At 39.9% G+C, this 17,472-nt stretch overlaps 1 protein-coding gene and 1 pseudogene across 2 annotated transcripts in view; both read right to left on the bottom strand.

Annotated features, from left to right (window-relative positions):
* CLPTM1L (CLPTM1 like) overlaps positions 1-17,472 on the bottom strand; it is a 164,241-nt gene that overhangs the window by 79,036 nt on the left and 67,733 nt on the right. The window lies entirely within an intron of this gene.
* On the bottom strand, positions 17,259-17,377 carry LOC143999364 (5S ribosomal RNA; annotated as a pseudogene).

The following is a 17,472-nucleotide window of genomic DNA, read 5'->3' as shown; positions in this document are numbered from 1 at the left end:
AGGAACGGTTTTGAAAGAAGCCACCATTTTTCCCAATAAACTCGTGCAAAGATGAATAGAAGCATTCTTCTTTGTTTTGACCAACCAAATTTGTTCCTTTAAAGCGGCAGTAAACCCACAGACTTTTTTTCCCCCCTAAACTTGCAAGGGGAATATCTCAAACCGTACAGGTTTAGGAGATATACTTTTTACCTACAGGTAAGCCTTATTATAGCCTTACCTGCAGGAAAAAGCTTAAAAAAATTACTTTACTACCACTTTAAGGAACTGATTCTTTCCTGGGGCCAAAAAATACAGGATTTAAAAAAAAAAAAAAGCATACATGTCAAATCCTTTACTTTGATGTACATCAGGGGACACAGAGCCATAGAAGTTACTATGTGGGTAAATAGGCCACCAATAGGTGATGGACACTGGCACACCACCCTAAGGCCAGAAGTGCACTCTCTATATAACCCCTCCCTTTACCAGGAGTACCTCAGTTTTGTAGCCAAGCAATACAAGTGTGTTGATATATAAAATGTGAATAAAAGTGTGCTATGTTGTGTTGGTCAATTTTCACATGTGTGAGAATATATAATTCTTAAAGTGCTAATTGATTTTGGGCCAAAATATGTATAATATATATTTTCCAGCGTGCTGGTTCAAAAACCCAAAATTAAAAATTAAATAAAAATACAATAAACTCAAAGTGCACAACAATAGCAACAGATCACGATATGGCAAAACCTATAACTTTCATGCTATATTTATCTCTATGGCAATATGCAGTTATTAAGGTGCACGTGCAAATAAATTCCTGTAAAACTATAAGTGGAGACTAAATGTGATACCTGGTAAACTAACCGTGAGAAAAGTATATTAAAGTATACTACGTATATTAAGGTGTCAAAATATAATAAATACATATAAAATGTCACAGTGGTAGCATGAACTGGTCTGCTAGTGATGCTATACAAAAATTGATATAAAATTAATATAAAACCTAAGTACCATATACATGAAGCAAAAACGTGGTAAAATGATATAATGCAAAAAGATTAAAATAAATAAAGATAAGAATATGCAAAAAACGTGCAAAATTTGTGCAAGAAAATGTGCAAAAAATGCAGGCAAATTCTAAATATTAGACGTGATGGAGCAAGTCTCTATTAAGTGGCGGAAAAAACCGCAGGTGCAAAAAAGGAGGGGAGTGATGTTTTCCAACTGTGTTCTTCACATTCGGTGGCTTAAAAGGGTATTAAATTATTATGCTCTCACCAGAAGGAGGACCCCATCCGGGGTGGATCAACTTTCACAATATTAGCTATTGTGTGGCTCTCTGGCTTCCTTCCGCTTTAAAGGTTAGGGATCCCTCGTTCCTCCGTGAGTGCAATAAGCCCCGTTTATATAGAGTAGAGAAGAGGCACATCCATAGTGTGATACCGTTTTAAAGAATTTTTATTGCAGTAAATAGATGGAAAATTACTCACAAACAAGTAGTTTAAAAGTGCGGTTGTATGTACAGCTTTTAAAATTCCCGCTCTGCAATCTCCGTCTGAGCTCGAGGTGTACGCTGCTTGGCCACGCCCTACGCGTTTCGTCACACGGACGTCATCTGGAGCGGCCATTTTCGTACACCTTTCCTGCTTTATAGGGTGTATTGTGCCTATCGCGCATGCGCGATCAATCGGCGCCATTTTAAGTAAGGGAAATGCCCTCATACAGAGGTACTGCTCGACAGGCACTATACGCTTGGAGAATGGAGACACTACAGCGAACCAATATCGGACGTATATCGAAAATTAGACATAATAAAATGAAATTCAAATACATACTGGTGTATACACTAGGATTCGTAACAGGTGTGGGAACATTTATACCGGCACATAGAATGAAGAAAGTGGATAGTGTTAAATGTGGATAGTCTGAAAATGAATAGAGGCAGATGTAGGGACATGGAGAAGGTTTGGTGCATTACTCTTTCAGAGTGAGTGAAGGTTGATGAAATAAAGAGGATTAGTGTGGATACGAAGTGGGAAATTGGCTGGTGGTGGAATAGGAAGGGGGGACTGTACTTAAAGTGAAATTATAAATGGAAATTCAAATATATAAAGTGAGAAGACTTATAATAATATAGAAAAAATTGTATGTATATACAAATATGTGTATATGCTAATAAGAGTTGCGAGCCTATATAAAGATTAGTATGCGCCTATATGATAGATACAAAAAATTATTAATGGGAAAAATATGTTAAAATCTGAGAAAAAAATTCAAGTTTAATAAGATATGTATTAAAATATATATTAAAATATAAGAAAAATACATTATGATATGGGAAATAAAAAATATAAAAAATTTTTTAAAAATTTTTTAAAATTTAAAAAAAAATTTCAAAAGGGGAATGACAGATTTACAAGGGGGAGCGGATGTGGAAAAGTGAGAGAATATCTTACGAGGGGGTATGTGTTCTAGTTGTATATATGAAAAATTCTTTTTGTGTGTTAGCGAGCTATGTTTGAGGGGGAACTTCCAGAGAATTTGTTTTCGTTTGAATAACCTTCAGCCTTATTTGCAAGCTTCTTGCCTAATTGTTGTATTAGGGGAGATGTCAAAAATTAAAAAAATCTCAAAAAACGTAATGAAAAAATGTAATGAATAATGGGAGAGAATAATGGGAAAAAAATGAATAAAAATGGAGTAAAATAAATAAAAATAAAAGATAAAAATAGAAGTAATAAATATATATATGTGAAAATGAATGAAAATTAGTGGATAGTGTGATAGTCATAGTGGCTATCTATGTGGACCTCGGTAGGACAAATGGAATGTTAAAGCCCCGGTAAAAGTCGGGAACTCAAATAAAATAAAATCAATTTGAAATCCATTTAAAATCTATTTGCCTTTGCATGTCAGTGGGGAACTAGGTTAGTGGAAGTATGATATTATCTATGCATGGTAGCATAAAATTTGCTGATTGGCGGAATGTATTACATTCGCCCTAGTAAATACACATAGATTAAAAATGGTTAAAAATTTGTTAAAAAACAATTGAGGTCTAGGTCTACATTCATTCCTCTAGGGTGTAGCGTTTCCAAGTTAAAAATCCACTTAGTTTCATTCTGTGAAATCTTAATAGTCATGTCTTCCCCGCGCCAGTGTCCTTTGACTTTGTCAATGGCATAGAAGGTCATTTGTTTAGGGTCTTGGTTATGAAAGTCTTTAAAATGTCTCGAGACGCTGTGTTTATCATACCCTATTTTAATATTTTTGATGTGTTCTCTTATCCTTTCATGTAATTCGCGTGTCGTCCTTCCTACGTACTGTTTGCGACAGGGGCACTCTAAAACATATGTCACATGAGTGCTTTTGCAGGAAATTAATTCTTTTATCGAGAATTCTCTCCCATTCGTGGTGGAGGTGAATTTAGTAGTTTTCCTATGCGTTTGTTTGCTTCTGCGACAAGGGAGGCATTGCCCACATTTGAAGAACCCTTTCAGATGTTTGCTGATCTTGATGTTGCGTGGAGGATCAATTGTATTTTTGACAATTTTACTTCTCAGGTTGGGGGCTCTTCTGTAGATGAATGCTGGGTTATTAGGTAAAATTTGTTTTAGCACATCATCGGTTTTCAAAATGGACCAGTGTTTCTTTATGATCTTTTCCACTTCCTTGTGCTGTCTGCTGAACCCCGTGAGGAAGGCTGTCTCTATATTCTTATTTTTCTTACCAATTACTTTATTTTCTATTAGTTTTTTCCTCTCCATTTTAGTTACGGTATCCTTAAGGGCCCTCAAATAGGGCTCTTTGTACCCCTTGTGTATAAATCTTTTGATGATGATTTCAGCTTGTTTATCAAAATCTTCTTTTCTGGTACAATTTCTATATATTCTTAGGAGTTGTCCCTTGGTATGTTGCCAATCCATTTGGGATGGTGACAACTAGAAGTGGGTATGTAGGCATTTCGATCTGTGGCTTTAAAAAAGGTTCTTGTACCTAGATGTCCTTCCGTTTTGAAGATTTGCAGATCTAAATAATCTATGCTGTGGGTATCCCATTTGCCCGTAAACGTAATTCCATAGATATTGTGGTTTATTTCTTCTAGAAAGGACTTTAATTCCGTCTGAGATCCTCCCCATACTATTAAAATGTCATCTATGTATCTTTTATACATTTTGAGGTGCTTTCTGGATGTTCCGTAAATTTGTTCCTCCTCCCAATGGTCCAGGAAAAGATTCGCCACACTGGGTGCGTATTTTGCACCCATAGCTACTCCCTTAGTTTGTACATAGTATTTCCCTTTGTACCAGAAGTGATTGTGGCTCATCGCCAGCTCCAATCCTTCCAATATGTAATCTATTTGTGCGTGTTTTAGTTCTGATTTATTGTGGAGAGCCCACTCCACTGCATTTAGGCCATATTTTTGTCTGATGTTAGTGTATAGGGAGTTGACGTCAATTGTGACTAGTAAATCCTGGTCTTCTATTCTGATATTCTCCAATTCCTTTAGTAATTGTCTGCTGTCCTTCAGATAGGATTTCCCCTTTGCTACTAATGGTTGTAAGTATCCGTCTATATAGGCTCCCAATCTTGAGAATACGGAGTCTATTCCGCTTACTATTGGTCTTCCAGGGGGTTGCGTTTGGCTCTTGTGGATTTTTGGGACATAATAAATAACTGGGGTTTTTGGTGCATTGGGTGTTAGGTACCTTGCCTCCTTTTTATTCAGGATCCCTTTAGATAGACCTTTTTGGGTATATTTGTGCAGTTTCTTATTGTATTCTTCCTTAGGGTTCTTCTTTAGTTGTTTATAGGTACCGTATATACTCGAGTATAGGCCGACCCGAATATAAGCCGAGGCCCCCAATTTACCCCCAAAAAAACTGGCAAACTTATTGACTCGTGTATAAGCCGAGGGTGAGACATGCCTGTCAATCCCTGTGTGTGTGTCCGTCCATCCCTGTGTGTCCGTCCATCCCTGTGTGTCCGTCCATCCATCCCTGTGTGTGTGTGTGTCCATCCATCCATCCATCCCTGTGTGTGTGTGTCTCCATCCATCCATCCATCCATCCCTGTGTGTGTGTGTCTCCATCCATCCATCCATCCATCCCTCCCTGTGTGTGTGTGTCTCCATCCATCCATCCCTGTGTGTGTGTGTCTCCATCCATCCATCCCTGTGTGTGTGTGTCTCCATCCATCCGTGTGTGTGTGTGTGTGTGTGTGTGTGTGTGTGTGTGTGTGTCCAGCCTACCTGTGTCCCGAGCCTTTGTCCCGAGCCTCCGTCCCTTGCCTTGCCTCCTTGCCTCCGTCCCGTGCCGTGCCTTGCCGCCGTGCCTTGCCTCCGTCCCGTGTCGTGCCTTGCCTTGCCTCCGTCCCGTCCCGTGCCGTGCCTTGCCTTGCCTCTGTCCCGTGCCCTCTTCGTCGGCGCCTCGGCGGCCATTGTAAAATTCAAAAGCCTCCGCCTTCGCCTGTGATAGGCGGAACACTGAATTTCCCAGCAGCCTGTGTTCCGCCTATCACGGACATCGTATCATCCTCGTACTACGGACGAGGATGATACGATGTCCGTGATAGGCGGAACACAGGCTGCTGGGAAATTCAGTGTTCCGCCTATCACAGGCGAAGGCGGAGCCGGAGGCGCGGCTTTTGAATGATAGAATGGCCGCTGTCTGTCTGCTCGACATGCTGATCGAGCGGGCAGACAGCGATGACTCGAGTATAAGCCGAGGGGGGCACTTTCAGCCTCAAAAAAGAGGCTGAAAATCTCGGCTTATACTCGAGTATATACGGTATTAGGAATGTTAAGGAGGTTGGACATCTCCTGTTCATAGTCTGTCTTATTGAGAATAACTAGTCCTCCTCCTTTATCGGCCGGTCTGATGACTATATCTCTATTCTTCTCCAATTGTTTGATGTGTTTCCAAATCCCCTTCTTCTTGGAAGGTTTGATTGTTAATGCCCTGATATCTTTTTCCACCATTTTTTTGAAAACCTTTATACCCTCATTCTGTGGTTGGTTCGGATTAAAAGTTGAATTATTTCTTAGTGTTGAATGTCTGTAACTAGATTCTTCTTCCACTCTCCCTGCATTTTTTGTGTTGGCAAAATATTTTTTAATGTTTAATTTTCTGACGAATTTTTGTACGTCAATGAAAGTTTCAAATTTGTCCAGATCTTTGTCTGGAGCAAATTTTAGCCCTAGGTCCAATATTTTTAGTTCATCTTCGTTGAAGGTTGCATTGCTCAGGTTGTAAATACCTTCTCCTAATATTCTCGCCTTCTTTTTCTTGACACCTCCTCTCTTTCCCCTCTTGCGCTTTCTTCTACCCATCTTGGTGGTCTGTACTCCCTTCTCTGGTTCTCTTGGTAATCTTGATGTTCTAGATGTTCCATCCTCGTGTTCCCTGGGCCAGACCATCTGGGGTTCCATCCGTTTCTTCTGAATTGGTCTTGATGTTGACTTCTTATTGGATACCGAAACGGTCTCCATCCGCCTCTTGGCCCAAATGGGGGGTTCCTCGGGGGTCTGTATCCTTGGCCCCTGTATAAAAAATCCCTTTGGTACCTGCCTTGGAATGGGGTGGTTTGGGGGTATCTTCTAAGAGGGGAGTACCTGTTATGGTGTCTTGGTATGCTGTGTAGGTCTGGTTCACGTTGTGGTGGTCCTCTGGGAGTGTCCCATTCTCTTCTATTCTGGTATCTGCTATTATTTGTTTCTGGCCTTCTGTGATTTGGTGTATATGGTGCCCTAATTCTTTCTATCCTATTGGGTGTGGGAGTGGGTGGTTGCCATGTTTCTTCTGTTCCATTTGGTTGGTCTTCTTCTGAATCCTCACCCATAGAGATGTTGTTGTCCTCTTCTGTATATGTGGCGTCCATTTGCCACTTGTAGACTTGTTGGTTTTTATAATCTAGTACATCCCTCCGAAACTTCTTCTGTTTCTTTTGTTGTATATCTCTATCATACTTTTTAATCATTTCTTGTAAGTTTTTTTCTTTCTCTTTGTATTCATTTGTATTGTTATGTGGTGATAATTGATCTTTAATTATTGAGATTTCCGTCTCAATATTTTTGAGTTTGACCTGCCTCCTGAGTACGATTTTTTGTAAGAGTAAGGTTTCGCTTTCATTGAAGAATTTATACCAGTCCTCCATCAGATGTTTGTCGTTAAGAGCATCATTGGGGGAGACGTCCCATCTTAGCCTTCTTGGAGTGATCTTTTCAGAGATGTACATTTCTAGGATTAATATAATGGAAATTTTTAACCAAGAAAATGTAGCCATTAAGCAAGACCTAGATAGTCTGTTCAAACAACTCAAACATAGTCTAGAAAAACAATTAAGAGTATGGTGGGACATAGCCATCCTAGAAATGTACATCTCTGAAAAGATCACTCCAAGAAGGCTAAGATGGGACGTCTCCCCCAATGATGCTCTTAACGACAAACATCTGATGGAGGACTGGTATAAATTCTTCAATGAAAGCGAAACCTTACTCTTACAAAAAATCGTACTCAGGAGGCAGGTCAAACTCAAAAATATTGAGACGGAAATCTCAATAATTAAAGATCAATTATCACCACATAACAATACAAATGAATACAAAGAGAAAGAAAAAAACTTACAAGAAATGATTAAAAAGTATGATAGAGATATACAACAAAAGAAACAGAAGAAGTTTCGGAGGGATGTACTAGATTATAAAAAACAACAAGTCTACAAGTGGCAAATGGACGCCACATATACAGAAGAGGACAACAACATCTCTATGGGTGAGGATTCAGAAGAAGACCAACCAAATGGAACAGAAGAAACATGGCAACCACCCACTCCCACACCCAATAGGATAGAAAGAATTAGAGCACCAAATATAACAAAAAATATTGGACCTAGGGCTAAAATTTGCTCCAGACAAAGATCTGGACAAATTTGAAACTTTCATTGACGTACAAAAATTCGTCAGAAAATTAAACATTAAAAAATATTTTGCCAACACAAAAAATGCAGGGAGAGTGGAAGAAGAATCTAGTTACAGACATTCAACACTAAGAAATAATTCAACTTTTAATCCGAACCAACCACAGAATGAGGGTATAAAGGTTTTCAAAAAAATGGTGGAAAAAGATATCAGGGCATTAACAATCAAACCTTCCAAGAAGAAGGGGATTTGGAAACACATCAAACAATTGGAGAAGAATAGAGATATAGTCATCAGACCGGCCGATAAAGGAGGAGGACTAGTTATTCTCAATAAGACAGACTATGAACAGGAGATGTCCAACCTCCTTAACATTCCTAATACCTATAAACAACTAAAGAAGAACCCTAAGGAAGAATACAATAAGAAACTGCACAAATATACCCAAAAAGGTCTATCTAAAGGGATCCTGAATAAAAAGGAGGCAAGGTACCTAACACCCAATGCACCAAAAACCCCAGTTATTTATTATGTCCCAAAAATCCACAAGAGCCAAACGCAACCCCCTGGAAGACCAATAGTAAGCGGAATAGACTCCGTATTCTCAAGATTGGGAGCCTATATAGACGGATACTTACAACCATTAGTAGCAAAGGGGAAATCCTATCTGAAGGACAGCAGACAATTACTAAAGGAATTGGAGAATATCAGAATAGAAGACCAGGATTTACTAGTCACAATTGACGTCAACTCCCTATACACTAACATCAGACAAAAAGATGGCCTAAATGCAGTGGAGTGGGCTCTCCACAATAAATCAGAACTAAAACACGCACAAATAGATTACATATTGGAAGGATTGGAGCTGGCGATGAGCCACAATCACTTCTGGTACAAAGGGAAATACTATGTACAAACTAAGGGAGTAGCTATGGGTGCAAAATACGCACCCAGTGTGGCGAATCTTTTCCTGGACCATTGGGAGGAGGAACAAATTTACGGAACATCCAGAAAGCACCTCAAAATGTATAAAAGATACATAGATGACATTTTAATAGTATGGGGAGGATCTCAGACGGAATTAAAGTCCTTTCTAGAAGAAATAAACCACAATATCTATGGAATTACGTTTACGGGCAAATGGGATACCCACAGCATAGATTATTTAGATCTGCAAATCTTCAAAACGGAAGGACATCTAGGTACAAGCACCTTTTTTAAAGCCACAGATCGAAATGCCTACATACCCACTTCTAGTTGTCACCATCCCAAATGGATTGGCAACATACCCAAGGGACAACTCCTAAGAATATATAGAAATTGTACCAGAAAAGAAGATTTTGATAAACAAGCTGAAATCATCATCAAAAGATTTATACACAAGGGGTACAAAGAGCCCTATTTGAGGGCCCTTAAGGATACCGTAACTAAAATGGAGAGGAAAAAATTAATAGAAAATAAAGTAATTGGTAAGAAAAATAAGAATATAGAGACAGCCTTCCTCACGGGGTTCAGCAGACAGCACAAGGAAGTGGAAAAGATCATAAAGAAACACTGGTCCATTTTGAAAACCGATGATGTGCTAAAACAAATTTTACTTAATAAACCAGCATTCATCTACAGAAGAGCCCCCAACCTGAGAAGTAAAATTGTCAAAAATACAATTGATCCTCCACGCAACATCAAGATCAGCAAACATCTGAAAGGGTTCTTCAAATGTGGGCAATGCCTCCCTTGTCGCAGAAGCAAACAAACGCATAGGAAAACTACTAAATTCACCTCCACCACGAATGGGAGAGAATTCTCGATAAAAGAATTAATTTCCTGCAAAAGCACTCATGTGACATATGTTTTAGAGTGCCCCTGTCGCAAACAGTACGTAGGAAGGACGACACGCGAATTACATGAAAGGATAAGAGAACACATCAAAAATATTAAAATAGGGTATGATAAACACAGCGTCTCGAGACATTTTAAAGACTTTCATAACCAAGACCCTAAACAAATGACCTTCTATGCCATTGACAAAGTCAAAGGACACTGGCGCGGGGAAGACATGACTATTAAGATTTCACAGAATGAAACTAAGTGGATTTTTAACTTGGAAACGCTACACCCTAGAGGAATGAATGTAGACCTAGACCTCAATTGTTTTTTAACAAATTTTTAACCATTTTTAATCTATGTGTATTTACTAGGGCAAATGTAATACATTCCGCCAATCAGCAAATTTTATGCTACCATGCATAGATAATATCATACTTCCACTAACCTAGTTCCCCACTGACATGCAAAGGCAAATAGATTTTAAATGGATTTCAAATTGATTTTATTTTATTTGAGTTCCCGACTTTTACCGGGGCTTTAACATTCCATTTGTCCTACCGAGGTCCACATAGATAGCCACTATGACTATCACACTATCCACTAATTTTCATTCATTTTCACATATATATATTTATTACTTCTATTTTTATCTTTTATTTTTATTTATTTTACTCCATTTTTATTCATTTTTTTCCCATTATTCTCTCCCATTTTTCATTACATTTTTTCATTACGTTTTTTGAGATTTTTTTAATTTTTGACATCTCCCCTAATACAACAATTAGGCAAGAAGCTTGCAAATAAGGCTGAAGGTTATTCAAACGAAAACAAATTCTCTGGAAGTTCCCCCTCAAACATAGCTCGCTAACACACAAAAGAAAGAATTTTTCATATATACAACTAGAACACATACCCCCTCGTAAGATATTCTCTCACTTTTCCACATCCGCTCCCCCTTGTAAATCTGTCATTCCCCTTTTGAAAATTTTTTTTAAATTTTAAAAAATTTTTAAAAATTTTTTTAAATTTTATATTTTTTATTTCCCATATAATGTCTTTTTCTTATATTTTAATATATATTTTAATACATATCTTATTAAACTTGAATTTTTTTCTCAGATTTTAACATATTTTTCCCATTAATAATTTTTTGTATCTATCATGTCCCTACATCTGCCTCTATTCATTTTCAGACTATCCACATTTAACACTATCCACTTTCTTCATTCTATGTGCCGGTATAAATGTTCCCACACCTGTTACGAATCCTAGTGTATACACCAGTATGTATTTGAATTTCATTTTATTATGTCTAATTTTCGATATACGTCCGATATTGGTTCGCTGTAGTGTCTCCATTCTCCAAGCGTATAGTGCCTGTCGAGCAGTACCTCTGTATGAGGGCATTTCCCTTACTTAAAATGGCGCCGATTGATCGCGCATGCGCGATAGGCACAATACACCCTATAAAGCAGGAAAGGTGTACGAAAATGGCCGCTCCAGATGACGTCCGTGTGACGAAACGCGTAGGGCGTGGCCAAGCAGCGTACACCTCGAGCTCAGACGGAGATTGCAGAGCGGGAATTTTAAAAGCTGTACATACAACCGCACTTTTAAACTACTTGTTTGTGAGTAATTTTCCATCTATTTACTGCAATAAAAATTCTTTAAAACGGTATCACACTATGGATGTGCCTCTTCTCTACTCTATATAAACGGGGCTTATTGCACTCACGGAGGAACGAGGGATCCCTAACCTTTAAAGCGGAAGGAAGCCAGAGAGCCACACAATAGCTAATATTGTGAAAGTTGATCCACCCCGGATGGGGTCCTCCTTCTGGTGAGAGCATAATAATTTAATACCCTTTTAAGCCACCGAATGTGAAGAACACAGTTGGAAAACATCACTCCCCTCCTTTTTTGCACCTGCGGTTTTTTCCGCCACTTAATAGAGACTTGCTCCATCACGTCTAATATTTAGAATTTGCCTGCATTTTTTGCACATTTTCTTGCACAAATTTTGCACGTTTTTTGCATATTCTTATCTTTATTTATTTTAATCTTTTTGCATTATATCATTTTACCACGTTTTTGCTTCATGTATATGGTACTTAGGTTTTATATTAATTTTATATCAATTTTTGTATAGCATCACTAGCAGACCAGTTCATGCTACCACTGTGACATTTTATATGTATGTATTTATTTATTATATTTTGACACCTTAATATACGTAGTATACTTTAATATACTTTTCTCACGGTTAGTTTACCAGGTATCACATTTAGTCTCCACTTATAGTTTTACAGGAATTTGCACGTGCACCTTAATAACTGCATATTGCCATAGAGATAAATATAGCATGAAAGTTATAGGTTTTGCCATATCGTGATCTGTTGCTATTGTTGTGCACTTTGAGTTTATTGTATTTTTAGTTAATTCTTAATTTTGGGTTTTTGAACCAGCACGCTGGAAAATATATATTATACATATTTTGGCCCAAAATCAATTAGCACTTTAAGAATTATATATTCTCACACATGTGAAAATTGACCAACACAACATAGCACACTTTTATTCACATTTTATATATCAACACACTACTAGTCCCCACATATAGGTATAAGCGCCACATCTATTATCTCCCTTTGTTTTTGCATCTTTCCACCCTTGGGTGGAAATCAATAGAGGCTGCTCTTACCTTTCAACTTTTCTTTTCTTTTCTATATTCACTCTTAAGGTTCCATAGCGCAACCAACCCCCCAGTTATCTAAGCAATACAAGTGTATACCAAGAAGGGAGGGACCTCTGTGTCCCCCGATGTATATCAAAGAAAAGGATTTTACAGGTAAGCTGTTTTAAAAATCCCATTTTCTTTTCATACATAAGGGGACACAGAGCCATAGTAGTTACTATGTGGGATGTCCCATAGCAATGGCAACTGAAGGGAGGGAGACAACAAAAAGTAGGGCAAAAAAAAAAAGAGGCTAGAGGACTCATACTGCAGCCTGCATTAAGCCTGCCCCCAAAGGCAATATACTCATGACCTTTAACATCGATTTGATAAAATCTGGTAAATGTATGAACTCAAGACCAAGTTGCGGCCTTACAGATCTGAGCCATAGAGGCCTGATGATGCACTGCCCAAGAAGCAATGATCGCCCTGGCTGAGTGTGCTTTAACCTGAAAAGGAGGAATTTTCTTCTTTAAGCTGTTGTAGTATGGGTCTATATTCATATATAACTTTAGTTATTGAATTACAAGAATAGTTAAGAGTGATTACTTCTATCTATACAACATGTTTAATGCATGAGGCATCTGCTTCATTATGCTATCTTTGTGTGTTGTTGTGTTTTAATCCTTGCATTTACTGACCACATATCTGAAAGGGTAAATATATGAATGAACTTAGGGTTAAATGTAACATGAGATTTAACCCCTTAATACAGCTGTAAGCTTGAACAATCACTTGATGAATACATTTGGAAATGGTAGATTTTTATGCTGCTTGTCCCCTTTTTGGACCATTTGGCAGTACAAGCAAAACCTGAGCGGTCGCCTTTATATACACTCTGACCGCTCTTGTTACAACAAGGGAATGTAGTGCCTTCTCTTCTCTAGATTCTTTACAAGACAGAGCCGCTAGTTCCGATACTCTTCTAGCAGAAGAAATGGCAACCAAAAAGACTATATTTCTTGTCAAAAGAACCAAGGGAATATTCCGTAAAGGCTCAAAAGGCTGATTCTGTAAAGCAGACAAGACCAAATTTAAATCAAGGATTTAGAGGAGCCTTGATAGGGGGATTAATCCGTGTTACCCCCTGAATAAAACTACGCACCAGAGGGGGAGAAGCAAGAGGCCATTGAAAAAAACACTGACAAGGCCGAGATCAGGCCCTTGATAGTACTCAAGGCCAGCATCATTTCTAATCCCATTTGCAGGAAATCAAGGATCTTGCCTATGACATACTTCCTGGGGTGCCAACCCCTGGATCCACACCAAGAAACATATGCCTTCCAGACTCTATAGTAAAATGATTCTGGAAGCTGGCGGCTTCCTGGCATTAACCAAAGTAGACACTATTGAGGGAGATAACCCATGGTCTTTTAAAATGTGTGTTTCAATAGACTGTAGCAGTCTTGCGTGAAAGGGACGGCCTCGAAGGAGGCCACCATTTTCTTTAACAATCTCATGCACAGCCGAATGGAAGGATTTTTCTTTGTTTTGACAAGTTGAATTAGTCCTATAATGGAACAGATTCTTGTCTGGGGTAAGAATACCTTCTGTACGGTATCTATGACCAGCCCCAAGTACTGTAATCTCCTTGATGGTTTTAAGGAGGATGATTTTTCTAGGTTGAGTATCCAACCCAGAGATGCCAGGTAGTTCACAGCTGTGACTAGACTTTGGTTTAGACCAGAGACTGAATTATTAAAAGTATATCAACTAAATAGGCTAGGACAGTTATGCCCTGAGCCCTTAATCTGGCTAAAGGAGGTGCCAGAATCTTTGAGAACACAAGCGGTACTGTGGCTAGACCGAATGGCAGGGTCACAAACTGAAAATTATTATTTTCTATCTCGAAGCGTAGAAATTTCTGGTGAGCTGGAAATATTGGCACGTGGAGATATGCATCCTTGATATCGATTGATGCCAAAAACTCCCCTCCCTGCAGGATGGAAACAACCGATCGGATTGATTCCATGCAAAAGGACTGGATATTTAAGTGCCGATTCAGATCTGAGATCTAGAATGGGTCTTACCTCTCCATTTGGTTTTGGAACCGTGAAAAGGTTTGAATAAAAAGCCCTGCCCTGTTCCTCTAAGGGAACCTCTGATATCACCAGTTGGGATAAGAGATGATCCAGAGCCAAAAAGAGAGACTTCTTTTTCTCTGGAACCCTGGAAACATTTGATCTTAAAACGAGGAAACGGAAACTCTCGGATTCTAGTTTGTAACCTAGAGAAACTGAGGAAGCCTCCCATCTGTCTTGACATTGTTCCTGCCAAATCTTTGAAAATTGCAAGAGCCTTCCCCCCGCTGAGCGAGCGGGGGTGCCTCTTCATAAGGAGGCTTTAGCATTCTGATTTGCAGGCTTTCTGCCCCAAGACCGCTTTTGACCCTGGTGCTGCCCTTGGGGTCCTCCCCTTGAACCTGATGGTGGAGGCCGTTGAGACTGCCTAGAGGCTGATGCCCCTGGCAAAGGTGAGGAAGCACGCATAAAAAGGAGAAATGTTTAAACTTCTTTACTGGTAAGAGAGAGCTTTTCTCATTAGAGATCCTTTGGATTTATTTATCCAGATCGTCCCCAAATAGCCGTTCACCATTAAAGGGGAAACTGGGTAAGAGTTTTTTTACATGGTGCTTTGGCTGACAAATTTTTCAGTCACAGAACGCACTAGTCCTAGCATAAGCCATGAGGTTTGAACGATAGAATCTTTCACAGCATCTACTGTGAAACATAGTGCGTCTGATACACCAGCCCATTGCTGGGCCCGCTGATCAGGCAGAATCTTAAGTATCTCCACAAACATAAGCTGCTATTAATACTTAGCCTGGTAAAATATTAATGTGTCAAAGGGAAATTTCTGTGCCACCAAACATGAAGTAAGCCTGCTCATGTGTCCCTCCACAGGCAGCAGCAGCCACACACACAGTGCTTTAAAAACTTCCTCCACGCTGTTAGCCCCCAGCTTTAAAAAAAGAAGAAAAAAAATAAAAGTGTTTTCCCGTGCGAGCAGCGGACTTTAGGCGCCCAGCAAACAGCTGACATGGCGGCAGGGTTTTTTTTTTTTTAAGAAAAGAATGCTTTCAGCATACAATTCCCCTCAAGGGACTAATTTCAACATGGGGGGGGGGGGGGGGGTGCAGGAGGAGAGACCAGTCCCCTCTCCTTTCTTACCAGAGGATCTGCCTGCTTTTGGCAGAGAAGGAGGAAATGATGGCTCCTGACACAGCACTGTTTCCAGCATAAGGCAATGAGTGCTCAATACAGCCCCCAGTGGTGACAAATAGGCATGACAACATTATAAACTTAAGGGAGAAATTCATAAGAAAGTCCAAAGATATTTCTTAAAAATCTCCACTTACCTTCCTGCCGCAGGGTTTTCTGAGATAAACCCAATCTTCACCCTTCACGGAGGGCTACCTTCAGGAACCCGGGAAACCTAGAGGCTACCCACAATCCTGGACCTGCAACAGCACCCTGCCAGTAAAAACTTCATGGCCTTACTATCAAAAAGTACTGGATCCCAGGGACCAGCTCTCTAAAAAGAGAAGCATTCGCAAGGAAAAACAATGGTTCTTCAGACACTAGGCCCAGGTACCATTCCTTAGGCCCATTAAAGGGCTTGGCTAGCCCCAGCAAGGATTGCTTCCAGTGGAGCCGAGTACAGCACATCTTTACTCGTGACCAACACCTTAGACACTGGCGAAAATACGGAGGTACTCCCGGTAAAGGGAGGGGTTATATGGGGAGTGCACTTCTGGTCTTAGGGCATGCCAGTGTCCATCACCTATTGGTGGCCTATTAACCAACTTAGTGACTACTATGGCTCTGTGCCTCCTGATGTATGGAAAGAAAAAAACTTTTTCTGGACTGTATATGATCAGCCCTAAGTAATGCAATCTCCTTGATGGTTTTAAGGAGGATTTTTCTAGGTTGAGGATCCAACCAAAAGTATTCCAGGTAGCTGAATGCGGTGACTTTGGTTAAAACAGGCAAATGATTCATCTATCAAGAGTAGATCGTCTAAGTAGGCTAGTATCGTTCTACTTTGAGCCCTTAACCTGGCTAAAGGAGGAGCCAGTATCTTTTTAAACACTTGAAGTGCAGTAGCTAGCCCGAAAAGGTAGCGCTACACAAACTGGAAATAAAGATTTTCTACCTCGAAGCGCAGACATTTCTGGTGAGCGGGGAAGATCGGCACATGGAAATAAGCATCCTTGATGTCCGTGAACGCCAGAAGTCGCCCCCCCCCCTTGTAGGAAGGAGACTACTGAACGGATAGAGAAAAAACTAGGAGATGGGAACTGTTGGAACTCCAGCTTGTACCTTGGAGCTATTGAGGAAGTCCCCTAATCGTCTTCCGGTCAGAACCTTCCTTGAGAACGGCAGAAGAATTTCCCCTATTGAGCAAGTGGGGCACCTTCTCATAAGGAGGCTTCAGTATCTTGTAGGTCTACTACCCCAAAACCTCTTTTGTCTCTGGGGTTAAATCTGAGGATTACCTTCTGAACCTGACAGCAGAAGCCATCGTGACTGCCTGGGGGCTGATGCCCCTGGTACGAAAGAAGGAGCTTTAAAAATTTAAATATATTTATTCCTTTACTTAAATATCAAAAGGGGGTACTTTATCCACTAGAATTCCTTTGGATGAATTATCCAAACATTCTCAAATAGCCGTTTCACCGCAAAAGGAAGACTAGCCATAGGCTTCTGCATGGTGAAAGGAAGTTTATGCTCCTATGACGTGCGTTCCGGCACTCATGCGTTTAGCTGTTTATGTTAGCAACAATGCGCATAGAACCGTGTATAGCACCTGGTATTCCCAGCCGGTCTCCCATACAGGTAGTAAGCAGGCATGACCCTGCTTAGCCTCTGAGATCAGACGAGATCGGGTGCTTTCAGGGTGATGTGGCCATAGGCATCTCAGCAGTTGTGCGTCTGGCTAGTTTATAAGCAAGCACCTGCATGAGGACCTTGTTGAGGTTCTACATTAGAAACTGACAAAGCAACTATTG

This window comes from Lithobates pipiens, unplaced genomic scaffold, assembly GCF_037356315.1.
Source record: "Lithobates pipiens isolate NorthernLeopardFrog02 unplaced genomic scaffold, aLitPip1_a1.2 Scaffold_19, whole genome shotgun sequence".
Taxonomy (NCBI): Eukaryota; Metazoa; Chordata; class Amphibia; order Anura; family Ranidae; genus Lithobates; species Lithobates pipiens.
This window is presented reverse-complemented; position numbering and strand designations above follow the sequence as displayed.